This window comes from Ixodes scapularis, unplaced genomic scaffold, assembly GCF_016920785.2.
Source record: "Ixodes scapularis isolate PalLabHiFi unplaced genomic scaffold, ASM1692078v2 ptg000460l_1___fragment_4___debris__unscaffolded, whole genome shotgun sequence".
Lineage (NCBI taxonomy): Eukaryota > Metazoa > Arthropoda > Arachnida > Ixodida > Ixodidae > Ixodes > Ixodes scapularis.
In genome coordinates, this window is record NW_024609983.1 from 1 (window position 1) to 14,567 (window position 14,567).

Consider the following 14,567-nt stretch of genomic DNA (forward strand, 5'->3'; position numbering starts at 1 on the left):
TTGGTGAGATATGCATACTTCGCTACTACGCTGCAAGTGCGAGCTATTCGTTGAAGAATGCGTCTCGGCTGCGCGAACTCTCGATCAGCAGGAGCAATCGCCAAAGATAAAGTTACGAATTCAGGATTCCCGCCTTTTAAAAAAAATATAGCCATTAAAATACAAGTATTTGTTCGAGTGTTGCAATAAAAATCGTAAGCGAAGCTAGAACTGTCTAATTAACTGATTCTTTTTTTTTGAGGGATGTTAAGTTTGGTTTATTTCAAACTGAATAGGGCGAGGAGAACGACCGTGTATTTGTACTAAAAAATATTCTACTTGTTTTATCAAAAAATGTTGTACTTGTTACATTAAAAATACCAGCACGTTGGAGGGGCGGTGTCATTTCAATCAGGTGAGGACCCAAAATAGTCATATAAATTAATCAAAAACGTAAGATGTCACTGGCAGCAGCGAGATAATAAAAAAGCATAAAGCTTAGAGCATCAAACGTTCGTCTTACGTTGACCCTCGAAATTTCCGGTATAGGGCATTTGGCCCCCATGTTCAAATCAGCTTGAGGCTACAGTCATTGAGTCACTAGAAGCTTTAGAAGCGAGGGGTATAGATACGTGCTTCGGCAATCTATTGCTTAGTGGAGAATGCCGCTGTCGCATTGGCTATGCAGCGATACTATGGTGCTCGGAAGTTCGCCACACTCTGCGCTTCTTAAGCGTTTAGTGGGTTGCTGGAGCGATGTTACGGGACGGCGTGAAGGCATTATGAGATTCCTTATTACGTCACTTCTACGCTGCAATTGAAGTGCGGGTGGAGGGCACAGAAAAAGAAGGAGGTAAGGCGCGGAACAGCGTCAGCACTCACGTCCGTAATTCCGAAAGAAAAAAGAAAAATTAAGGACGTTTACACATTTCTTTAATGTGAAATTAAAGCGCTGCTCTTGAGGAGGAGGAGGGAGTACGGAAGGAAGGGTATGCCCCTACTTCCCCGCACCCTCCCTTCCTTCTCTCCTTTTCCTCTCCTTCTACCCTCCTCCCATCCTCTTCCTATTTTCCTACTCATCCTCCTGCCCTCCTCTTCCTCTTCCCTTCTCCTCCTCCTCCTCCCTTCTCCTTCCGTTAAATTTCGCCGCACACTTTTTCTCTAAGTTTAGCAAAAATGTCCCCGCTAAAATTTGCGGGTTAAGTTTCTTTGCTAAATTTAGCAGGGAAATCGACGTGACATGACCTCAACACCAGTTCAGTTTCCCGGTTCTTTTAGAGGGGAACAATGTTGTCACATGACTTCGTGTCACTTAACTCATGAATAAATTCAGATTCTCCGCTAGATTTAGCGGGAGATTTGACGTTACGTGATTTCAGCACCAATTCAATTTCCCGTTAAGTTTACCGGGGCGGTTACGCCGAAGGCAACGTCGAGATCGATGCCGCTCAAGGCGGAAACGAGTCTCAGAGCTGCGCTTTAAAACCATGATTGTGAGCAACGGAGGCAGAGAACAAGAAAACAGGCATTACGCTGCACTGTAAAAAAAATCGGCTCCCTTTTACGGAGAAATTCTCTAGCGAAAAGTGCTTCCACAGAATTCATCCGAACTCCAATTTAGTAAGGTGATTTCATCCGTAATCCAATTCAGTGAGGGGTCCGTTAAAATACGGGGACGCAGAGAGTAATAAACAAGATTTTTCGTAAAGGTTAGAGCGGAATGTGCGTTTTAAATGGAGAATTTCAGTAATTGGCTTTGCGGAACGGTTTCCTCAAGTACGGACAAACGCAGCAAGCAGCAAGCAGCAAGCTGGAGTACTATGCGTGACTCCGGCACATGGACAAAAAGCGCTGGGCACGGCGACTTTTCATCTACATTCACCTCAAGAACATCCATTCGATGTAGAGGAAGCGTGTCACCCGCCTCGCACAAAGTGTGGAGCATTTGCCATGAGTGATGAGCCCCAAGTTGAAAGAGATTGGGTGCTTAAAGTGGGAACGCAGATAAAGGCTGTCGAAATAGACCGTTCGACATAGGGGATGCAACAGCATGAAGCATGCAGTTGTGGGCATCTTTCAAGACCGAGATCGCCCCAAAAACATTCTGTGGAAACACGCTGGGAAGTCGCCTAGTCATCCAGGCGCGCGGCGGTGCCCTGCACACCAGACAGTATCGACGAAAGTTTGACAGTAGCATGACGGACATGACAAGCAGCGCTGTGAAGAAGGCGAAGAGACTACCGAGCAGTTGCTGCTCACATGCCCGATGCTCCTGCCAGTGCACTCGGCTTCACGAATGAACATAACCACGTGGCCTGCTCTAGGCAAAGACTGGAGGCGTGGTGAAAGTGCGACGGTGATTTACGCACAGAGAAGTCAGCGCCTACCGATTGCACCACCGTAGTCGTGTAGCTGTTACTCTCCGTCCACCAGGGGTCACCTACGACAGATGGTGGGTCTTGACAACCCCCCCCCCCCCCCTTCTTTTTTCTTTCCTCTTTTCTTTTTAAACTTTTTTAACGCGTCCCACTTAGACTCTCGTTTCCAAGAGATTGCGCCGAAGAATACAATAAAATACAATACAAAGGCTTTTCGCCCTGTCCCTTTTTACAAATTCCCACGGGTATTTTGTCTTGTAAACTCAAGCTCGTATAAACTTTTGAAGTACAATAAATATCTTGTTGATTTCGAGCCACACGGGAAAGTTAATGTCAGTCTTTGTGCCCGGTGTTTCGAGAGGGCCGTAATATATGTAAACCGCAGACCATTTCCTTTAGATTTAACTAATGATATAATATTCTTGACTTTAATATAACGTGCGCTTATTGCTAGGCACAGTGTGCACAAAAAGATCAAATGTATTTTGAGTTACTGCTAAGGCACTCTCTACAAACGATTCAAAAGTGCAACTGCAGCACGAGTCGTTGGAATATGGGCCTGTGCAACGTGTTCATTTCCTGTGTATATATCTGTTCCCTCATATTGATTAATATTTAGAAATCGACACAAAATTTCGACAACTTTCCGCCAACAATGTGAGCAGTCTTAACAAAATCACTTTTTTTAAGAGACCCTGACATGCTGGAAAACATTGATGGGTTTGGTAAAAAATAGATGCACATTGTTTTACTTTTACTTAAACTTCTATATGAAATTAAATTTTCCTTCAATACTCAACACGCCCGCCATTGTGAAGTGGCGGGGCGTAACGTTAGATGTATCAGAAGTGGCGTGCAAACAGTGCGCATAAAACTCGGAATACTATGGAATAAAGTGCGATCCACTCATCAGTAACATAAAAAGGAGCGGAGTCAGACAATGAAAAGAAGTTGCTGTCAGATTTCAATGATGAATCTTCAGAAAACTGGTCATTTGTTTATAACCTGCCGGCGTTCAGATCGAACGCAAGACAAATAGCGATGTGCCGGATGCGTGTACCGGGATGCCGCAAATAAAGTTTAATTATATAAAAGCAAATCGTTTCCGTGCTGTAATTGACCTCGTAGCGTCCCGGCTCAGTATTTCGGGAATTCTTATCGCGATGGAAACCGGCGGTGTCTGGCCTAACGAGCTGCTAGTTTGCGCTAAGTGTTTACACACTTCGGACACGTCAAGCAGACGTAGATCGAGGAAACTCGAATAAGACGATTTAAGCTTAACTGTGAAGTCAGCGCTTTTGGTAGTTGGCTAGTACACAGATTTGTGGTCCAGGAGGGTGTTGCTAAAAAAATACTACAATGTTACTGAATTCTACTTTTTTTTTGGTGTAATAAAATGCTTAGATGGGCCAGTTAGTACATCATGGCAAATAAGACTTTTTGGTGATCGTATACCGTGTTTAAAAGCGCAAGTCACCGTCCTTATAAAGGTCATGTCTACGGCAGTTAATTTATGGACAAGCAGATCATTTCTTCCTTATGCTCCACCCCCGCCCCTTCTTACAGCACGAATTCACCTCACAATCAGGTGATTGTGAGGTGCACGAAAACAAGCGCGATAAAATGCACGAAAAACAAGCGCGATAAAATACTGCGTCGTCCATAGCCCACATTCGATTTATCAAATACCATACGGATACCATATGCTATGTAATAATATGTTCCTTCTCAGCATTACCAGTAAATTAGCCGGGAGTCTTGAGTGTATGAGCGAGTCAACATCAAAGTTAATTTTTTCATCATTAAATAAATATTTCGCCGCAATATCAAATAAACGCCCTCAGAAGAACGTCTAAAAAAAAAAAACTTATGGAAGGCAGTGAACGGAGTACAGTCGTAATTTTGTTTAATCTTTCATTTTTTCAACTCAATCTCGAGATATATAGTACATACGCTTCATGAAAACATAAAATTCTTTAGAAACACCCATAAATTAAATTGAAAACATTTTATAGAAAACAACATTTCCTAGCTTGAAATCATGCAAGAACCTCGCTGACGACACTTTTCATGACCATAAAGTACTTGCACAAGACTGTATGGTGCTGAAATGCATAAAAGCTGTCGACATTCTCCTGCCCAACGAAAATATATTCGTAATAACGCTTTTTCCAGGCATTTGTTTTTGGAGAGGGCAAATATCAGAGAAACAAGAAATGAATCAGTCAAAAGGGCCAATGATTTAATATTAAAAATTGAACGACGAAGACGTGGAAATTAAGAATGGAAGATTGTAACTTTCGTTATATACTCCCTTTTGTAAGGTTCTCCCGCCTACTCTTGATTCCAAGAGGCACGTTCGCGTTTGCTGATATTTTTTCCGAATTCGCAAAAAGAAAAAAAAAAACGCTAATGGAAGTTTGTTTTAAGAAATGTTTTTAGTCATCGGAACTTGGAACGCCTGCCCAACAACAAGCATAGCTGAAAGACGGTTCATTCACACCCGGAAACTCCCAGATCGTGTGCACTCCTTAAGTTCATTGCTTCTTCAACAGATATCAAAACACCTCCTGCGTGAAAAGGAAATGCCAAGAAAGCAATATTTCGTGTTCATTTTCATCTTCTAAAACTCCGACGCACAAAAACAACTACGGGAAGTAAAGCCAATATACAATTTGTCTCTTCATATGAAATAATTAGCAAATATATTTTAATAATCATCTTCTTGACCAACTTATCAGCAATGGTGAAGTTAGCTAATGAATTACGCCTGTCTAACATGAATATGCTAAAATGTAAGCAGATGCGCGAGGATGGGTCCTACTTTATTCCGGGAACAGAAACTTTTTGTAGTCCTAATAAAACAGGTAATATTTGACACGAGAAAAATCACTAGGCTTGCGCGTGTTGCATGAATTCTAATTTTTGCATACCACTGCCCTTCCAACACGCCCAAAATAGTTCTAAAATTGAGTGTTTAAGTGAATTCCGATGAGGCTTAGGAAGCTTAAAATATAAACCTGTATTTATTTTCAATATTTAAAATGTTAATCAACAAATGTTAGTCATTCACCGACTTATCGTGGCAATTTGCACCCGATAATATGTCGCCTTCACCTTATAACTCACTAGCTTGGACCGCATTAGCGTAGCTTTCACAGTTATATTTGTGTTAATAAATCCGTAAAGCCTTGAAAGGGACACTGACAGGGTATTTATGCTCCCCGAAGTTTTTATTTGTACATGAGATATCAGAGCCAAACTACCCAGAACACAATTTGCGGTTCAGAATTCGCGTTCTTTCCGACCGAACCGTGGATCGAGAACTGGCCGGTTCGAGTCGCGCTCAATATCTTCCCTGCAGTCACGTGCCGTTTTCTACGGTTTAAACTTTAGACACACAGACCAAATATAATCAAAGTCGTGGGTAAAGTCCACACTCAATATTAAAAGTAGAAAAAATATGATACCCAGTTTTTGTGCCTTCTAAAAAGCTGCAAACACGTTGACTGAAAAGAGAAAAAAGAAAGTTGCAAAAAGAAGAGGAAGCACTTTGATCATTCTCCGCGTATTGGAGAACTGCCCCAGCTTAGCCAATTTTTAATGGACTTAAGGTCATGCGCTTTATTCAAGCTATAGATTCCAAACTTGCAATACTGGTCAAGAGGGTAATATATATGAACACTTCCAAGTTTTCCGAATAGAAATACAAGGCATGCAACAAGAGTAACTTTAACTTACCTGAAATATCTAAGACATAAGGACGTTGAAGCCTTACATTTATTGGGGCAAAAATATGGAATAAACTACAAGGCTCAATTAAATGTCTGACACAAAATGAACAATCAATAAAAACCTATATAATGCCTGATATTTATAGCTCACCTAGCTGAATCTTTGTTCGCTCTGTTGAGCATAATATGTATTCATGTAGCTTCTTGACTTCCTGTATAGGTCCGAAGTATCATACAATTGTTTTGTTTCGCATCGTTGCTCTTATTTCATATTTTAGCACTCTTGCATTTGTTTAGCGTATTTCTCGCATCGTTTCTGACTTGGATTGAAAAAAAAATTCAAATTTTTTGTATGGATCCAGAACTAGCCTTCTAGCTATGAATCCAGATGCATTCACAGCATTTTCACATAAAAAAATTTGAGAAATACGAACCTTCTTCTTCTTTTCCGGAGTTTCCACGGCGCATGCGCAGCGGCGGCAGACAGGAGTCCGTCATTTTTGATGGCGTGGTGCTTCTGGGTCGGGCCTGCGGAAAGCGGCTGTGGTCGCGCGTTTCTAAGTTCTCCGACATGAAACAACGCTCGTTCGTTGTCGGCTGCTGCGACGACAACAGGCGTACCCGGTTTAAGTTTCATCAGGTTTGCATCTACGAGCCAGCACCCAACGAAACGGCAGCTGTCGATTCGGGCGGCTCGACGGAACAATGCGGGCGGCTCGCAAAGGCAGCCTTCAAAATACTTTCGCGTTTGGAGTTGCCTCTTCAAGGCACATTTATGTTTTCGTTCCTTTACTTTTACTGGGGTGTGTATGCAAGTCAGCCTTCGCGTTTACAGTTACCACTCCAGGTTCATATATCCGTTCTTTTATTTTTTATTGCTCTGTAAATACATGTCAGCTCCCGCGTTAATTGCCACTTCCGAGAAGCTTTACGTTTTGGTTCCTTTATTTTAATATTGGCGTGTAAATACAAGTCAACAGAATGGTTAGGTATTCTGTCGTGTTCCCTATGTGCCACGCAGAGTGAACGCCTCGGAGTGCGCGCTGATAAACAGTGCGTTTGAGTGGCGCATATGTTTTCTTGCTAAAGTGGCGATCTCGCGTTGCTACGCGAAACGCCTGTGTGCTCTTTAGTTGTTGTAAACATTGAAATTTATCGCGGTTAACAAATAATCACAAATCATTGAGGTAAAGCGGCTATGTTGCACAGTTTGTAGCTATGTGCACACCAGGAAAGAAACGGGAGCAACTCTACCTCTTCTCGACCGCATCAGCTGTTCTTGTGGTTAAATAAGGAAGAGGAAGTAACCCACCTTATTTGTTGTCTTCTTGTTTTGAGTCACGTAAACAAATCAGTTCGAAACATTGTTTACACTCGCGAGACTCAAAGCAGATAGGTGTGACCAATTTCGTGTTTCTTTCTTTCTTCGGTACCTACAGTAACACTGCTATAGCTTGAAGTTGGGTGACATAAATACCTACACTCGCTCTGAAATCGCCGGCTGCACGTAAAAATATAAGATATTCATCAAATATGTATTTCAGTGGTGAATTTAACCATGTAAAATTCAAAGTGCAGCTCCTATCCAGTAAACAAAAAAGAAAAAACGAGACCAACAAACTTGCCAGGGCCAACCGTGTTGACAAATAACTATGTTGTCCCCAAACGCGTCCGCCGGCGACCCAGGCAAGTTTGTTGGTGTCATTTTTGACTAGAATAGAGCTGCGCTCTTAAATTCTCCAAGCTGAAATTCACCAAAACAATGCATGTTTGATGAAAATTTGAGGTTGGTACGTGCAGGCGCAGAGCTTTTAGAAGAGTTTTAGAGTGAGCCTTGGCTTTTATGAGAGTACTTCTTTAAATCAAAATTTGCGAGCAGGTTGAACGAATTCCTCGCTATTCAAAAAGTTTTATCTTAACTGTAGCTTGGTTTCAAATATTGTTTTTTTTTAATTTACAAGCTATACGGCATATAACATAAAACCTTATTTAATGTAACGCTTCGTACTTTCTCGTTCATCGAAAAGAGCTTCAATCGTGCCGAAGGTCGTCATGGGCGCCACAGCGAAGTCCGTCCTCCATTTATTCCGCAAAATGAACGAAGTCGTTGGTAGTTAACGCATTCATTGAAAACATTTGCAAGCTAGTTGGTCGCGTTAGACAGAACAAAAACACACTCGTAAATATTTCAGCTTGAACTTTAGAAATAACTAGAACACAAAGACAGAAAGGACAGGATATGACACACAGCTGACTACCAACGATGTTTTAGTGTAAACTTCTTCCTTGCGCTTTTGCTTCTTCCTTTTGAGTCCCAAGTGGATCACGATAAACCTATTATATAAATTGCCCTATTCCACTATTAAAGATCCCTCCCAATAATTACACTTATACTAGAATTATACAAATCATTTGCACAGTATTCCTAGCAAATTATTGTTTTTGAACTAAACCGCCACATGCTCCCGCCACCTCGGACCGCCAACTCGTCGAAAGCCAACTCGTCAAAGGCCAACTTGTCGACGGCCCATTCGTCGAATAGGTCAATTCGTAATAGGGTAATTCGTCGAACGGCAACTTGTCGAAAGGGGCAATCTGTCGAAGGGCGATTCGTCGAACGGGTTGAATGGCGGTCCGAGGTGAAAGTTCGTAGTTACTTCTTTCAGAAGCAAAAAGAGAGAAGGCGTGCTAACGCATTTGTCATCTTTCTTTTTGATATAAAACGCCTTTATAATCTCTCTCCAGGTCTTATCTTTTGATTTCTTTAAAAACTTTGTTTCAGCCAAAAGAGGCTTACAGTCAGCACATCGCCTGCAGTGGTCTGCCAGGGGTCTAGGCCAACTCGTCGAAAGCCAGATAGCTGCTTGTGAGAGTGGTGATTGGTTGCAGTGTGGGTTTGGCATACGATCTTGTGTATAAAAGTGACAGTGTTGTTTCTAATAAAATCAGTTGTGAGTTAGCGCCCGTCCTGTCGTCTTCGTGTCTTTAGTGTCCTTGTCGTGTTGCGCTTCTTAACCTTTTAAATCTGTCTAGTTTTACCGATCAAAACAATCAGGATTTATTCCAATCCGCCCGGCCGCGATGCTGGTTCGCACGAGGACGTCACCGAGTCGTCGCCCCCTCTCCTGGCTAAGGACATCGCTCGTGCTAGGAACTCAAATTCGTAACTGCTTGAAAGACGCGGAAACACCAAACACGAAGGGCTTGACTTTTGAAGGGTCTTTTTGGGAGACGTAGGACGTGCGCATTTTTTTGTCTGCTTGGCACGGTGGGAGAAACGAAGGGAAAAAAAATGAAAGAATATTTTGTTGGGGATAGCCAATTGACTTCCGGTAGCCCTCTCTCCTCCTCTATATTTCTTTTTTCCCCCCGTTCCGGGTTACGTTTCGGTTAAAGCAGTTATTTTTTTCTAGTTCTTTTTTTTACTTTATTGTTAATGCACGTGACGCTGTAGCAAAATAGTGATTGAGTTGTCTTCTGGCACCACATTAAAGCGACTGGCAAAAAATAAAACCAAATGTTTTGGAGGGTGTCAGTTACACTTTAAGAAAAATCTGTAATAATGATTTGTAGAAGGTAAGATACAACATTTTTTTCTAAATTATATTTGCAGTGCGAATATCACACATAATTTAGAGACGGTAAACCATGAAACATTATATAAAGCTATTGACTTATTTTGCACGAACTATCTCTTGTGCGTAAGAGCAACGCCACGATTTAGTGAAATTATCTGCGTTGTACTGGACGTAGAGGCATGATGTGTTACTGCTTCCGTTCATTCCGGTGCATAATCAAGTCCAGGAGTGCTTCTGGACACTCAGAAGGGTCTCGGCATTCACCTTTGAGTAGCCGGAGAGTGCCGCCGTTAGATACACAGTTTACTTCACAATGATCGTCATCCTATCTAGCATTTGCAGTCATTGCAGGTTTGAATATTGGATGATAGCAAGTTCCTTCATCACACGAAGTGTTCCGCTTGTTCCAAATATTGCATGCTTTGGGATGTTCACCAAACGAAAACCCGTTGTGTGTGAAAAAAATGGTAAAAGTTGCTGGTTTTTCTGGCTCCATAAAACCCTAGAATAGCAAATAATTGAGCAGTTCCTCTAAAATAGTGCGATGTTTCATCAGGGCTCCTTACTCCGGCCACAATAAGCGAGTACCTTTAGAAGTTTTTTTTAGATAATGATCTCCGATCATATGCGGAACACGTGAAGAAGCTGATATGTAAACGCAGGGGATAAATACTGGGAAGAAAACAAAACAACGGATAGACCTGACGCAGTAATACATTCGTTGTGCTTAAGTACTGCACGGTCACCATCATAATTAGCTAAATGTGCTATGCCAAAATGTCCGATTTTCAATTGTTCTTAAACATTTCTTTTATTGGCGCTTATATAGCAGAAAGTCACATGATTCCACGTATATTTGACCAAAACAACCGAAAAGCAAATGCGTGTGTCTTTCCTCCTTGAACGTCATCAATATCCCTCGTTTCCTGCGCAAGATTGCAACTGCGTGGATTCGAAGCAGCAATAACAAAACAATATTGGGCATAAAGCAGGGCTGGCCTAGTCCTACATGAGCTGCTATCGCGCGCGCTCTCCAACAAGCGTCTTTCTGCAAGAGCCTACATGAGAACATAAACAAAGAAAGCGATTTAGAATAAGAAAATGATGCTTGCGCCTATGATGTCCCATGAAAACATTACAATTTTTACGGCTTCATCTTACCTGCCCTTATTGATACTTTCCCCAAGATATATGTACCAACCAAAGTGTTTGTGTCCGCTCAGCGTCCATGAGCAACATGAGTGCACATGACGGTTAAGATACTTTTTAGTCTGCTGCAACATAAAATATGCGCAAGCTCCGCATCCAGCAGGCGCTCGATGACTTCAGTCGTACTTCGGATACACGTGGTAACCGAATGCTGACGTGTCATCGAAAGCACGAAGCTAGTACAACCATGGGCACAGGCTGAGATTCAGAGTAAACAGAATACAATAAATTGCAATGGCCTTACCAGCACTCCACGTAGAAAAGAACTGTCGTCAACAGGGCAAGGATAAATATCTTCATATCTTAATTTCTTCACCCTAGCCAAACTTGTGCTGATCCAGTGTACATGATTGCAAGCAGCTTTTAAACTTGGAGTAGGAATTTTTTCGGCGTATCAATAATGTTTATTGTGATCTCAAATATTACGAGGTGAAACTCTACAAACGATTTAAGCACGGAGAATAAGGAGTGGCGAATTCAGGCGGAGCGGAAAAAATTCCGCGTTCGAATTAGACGAGCCTAATTACTTTGATGATTGCATCATATATTGCAAGCTGGGGCCGGAGATAATTATTATACGCATGTCGTGATAATATTTTTATTCTCCCGAATACTGAGATGATTTATATCATGTGAGTGACTGATTTCCAGCGTTTAGTTCCAGTGGTTATTTGTAGCCTTCTAAACTTAAACAAAAAAGAAACGTCTTGACATATTTTTATTAACTCAAACATTTTTTTCTCTACGGAATGAAATATCACAAAAATTACGGCGTTTACTGCACCTTAAAAGTTTACGCGTGTCAATGAACCATCTGCCAGGTACGTTCACTGAGGTTGGGCAGATGTTTCAAGTAGCAAACCATGAAAATAAAAATAATGCTACCGACAATCTTGCGCTAGCGTTTCTTGCGGCTCAACAAATCCGCCAATCGAAATTCAGTCTCAGCAAACGGAAGCAATTTCTTTAGGTCCAAGAATATGCGGCGTATTGGTACGAAAATGCGAAGTCAGGACGAGGCATCCTTTAGATGTCTTGCCCCCTCTTCGAGCTCTTACTTAATTTTCGCAATTTGTTTGTTCACCCCTTAACGTTAATTGACCGATTTCGCCAAGTAATTTTTTTTTTGTGAATTTTATTGAATTTTTTTGAAAGTTTATTCTGCTTAATGTATAGGCACAGGAATGTCGGCTACTTTAACGCATTTTTGTTCTACAGTATCTTATGCAAGCAAGTACATTATTCTTAATTAAAGTCTAGTCAGTCAATTTATTGCATGATTTAAACCTAAATTATTGTAGTTTATAACAATCAAGATTTTGTGTTGTAGGTGATGGCTTGAGCAATTCAATAGTTTGCATGAAGCTTTCGTTAAGCATCAGGTCGAAAAATAACTCAGACAAGCAAATCTACGATATCTTTTGAGATTGTGTTAAAAGCTGCCGGATCAGATAAAGAGAACATCCCTGCGATGTTCACTCTAGTAAGGTGTTAAGCATCAGTTTCTCTAATACGCTCTCCTGAGGGTCTTCATTTGATATTTTAACGATATATGAGTTATATAATGAGAAAATAAGTTTTTATACCGACTCGCTCACACTGCCATGACTTGCGGCTGCTTTACTAGCGACGCTGAGCATGGGCATTGCCATGCATGACATACGGCAGCCGTAAGGTAGTTGCTGAGTTGAGGATGGGCCATCGAAAACGCTGTATTATGTAGCACTTGTTTGTGCAAGCTTGTTTTTCGTATTCACTCAAGCTATAACAAGCAAAAACTCATTGAACAGAGGGAACAGAGTAGAGACGTCATTTTCATTAGATTCTTGATTTTTTCAACACAATCTCGAGATATATGGTACATTCGCTTCATGGAAACAAGGAATTCTTCCGAAGCACCTATAAATTAAATTCAGAATATTTTATAAGCAACAACCTTTTCTCGCTTCAAATCACGGAAGAAGCTTGCTGACGACTCTTTTAATGAGCATATGCCACTTGCATAAGATAGTATAGTGCCGCAATGCATAAAAGCTACTGACGTTTTTGTGCATTACGAAAATGTATTCGTGATAAGATTTTTTACACGCACTACTTTTTTTTGGAGAGCGTAAATTTCACAAAAAAAGAGCAGTGAATCGGCGTAAATGTCCAAAGATTAATTCATAACACTTTAAGGCCGAAGACAAGCCATTTTATATTGGAAGATTGCAACTTCCGGTTATATACTCCATTTCGTAACGTTCCGACGCCTATTCCTTATTCTAAGAAGCACGTTCGCATCTACTAAGACTGTGTTCGGGATTTTCAAAATAAAAAAAAAAAAACACTAACTGAAGTTTGTTTTAAGAATTGTTTTTATTCTTTCGATCTTGGAACACCTGCCCAGCAACAAACGCATCTGACAGACAGTTCATTCGAACCCGGAGACTCCTAGATTGTGTGCAATCCTTAAGGTCAATGCAGACTTATTACGCATTAAATACCTGCTGCCTAAATCGAAAATGCCAGAAAAACAAGAAGTCGTTTTCGTTCTTATTTTCTAAAACACCGACGCACATAAACAACTACCGGAAGTAATGCCGCTATTCAATTTGTGTCTTCATATGAATTAGATTAGTTTCCGGGAGAAAAAATAATTAATGAAACGATAATTAATTATTATCTTCTACACCAACTTATCAGCAATGGTAAAGTTAGCAAATCAATCACGTGCGTGTAATGTGAATATGCTAAAATGCAAGCTGTTGCGACAGGATGGGCTTTACCTCATTGGGCGAACTGAATCGTTTTGTAGTCCTGCTGAAGCCTGTCATATTTGACACGAGAAAAATCACGAGCCTTGCGCGTGTTTCACGAGTTCCAACTTTTGCGCACCACTGCCCTTCCCACACGCCCTCAATATTTCTAAAATTGAGTGTTTATGTGGTTTCCCATGACACTTAGGAAGCGTATAATGAAATCTATATATTTATTTTCAATATATAAGATATTAATCAACAAATTTAATCCTTAACCGACTTATCGTGGCAATTTGCACCCGATAATATGCCGCCTTCAACTTATAACACCCAAGCTCGGACCGCATTAGTGTAGCTTTCATGGTTATATTTTTGTTAATAAATCCGTAAAGCTTTCAAAGTTTATGACAGGGTAATTATACTCGCCGAGGTTTTTATTTGTACATGATGGGTGAGAGCCAAACCAAACTGAACACAAATTGCGGCTCAAAATTCGCGTTCTTTCCGCCCGAAAACCGCCAATCGAGAACTGGCCGGTTTCAGCTTCATTTACTTTCTTTTCCGTGGTCACGTGCCGTTGTCTATGGTTTAGACACATAGACCAAAAGTGAGTAATCAAAGTCGTGGGTGAAGCACACACTCAATATTAAAAATAGAAAAAAAATGATACCCATGTTTTGTGACTTCTAAAAAGCTGCAAACAAGTTGACTGAAAAGATAAAAAAAAAAAAAAAACTAAAGTTGCTCAGAGACCCTGGTTCATTCTCTGCGTACTGGGCCTTTTCCGGAGTTTCCACGGCGCATGCGCAGCGGCAGTAGACCGGAGTTCGCCATTTTTGATGGCGTGGTGCTTCCGGCTAGGGCCTGCGGAAGCAGCTGTGGTCGCGCGTTTCGAAGTTCTCCGATATGAACCAACGCTCTTCCGTTGTCGGCTACACCGACGACAAC

At 41.2% G+C, this 14,567-nt stretch overlaps 1 pseudogene; it reads right to left on the reverse strand.

Annotated features, from left to right (window-relative positions):
* Nucleotides 1-9,998: 9,998 nt before the first annotated feature.
* On the reverse strand, nt 9,999-11,178 carry LOC115330678 (annotated as a pseudogene).
* Between the last annotated feature and the right edge of the window lie 3,389 nt (nt 11,179-14,567).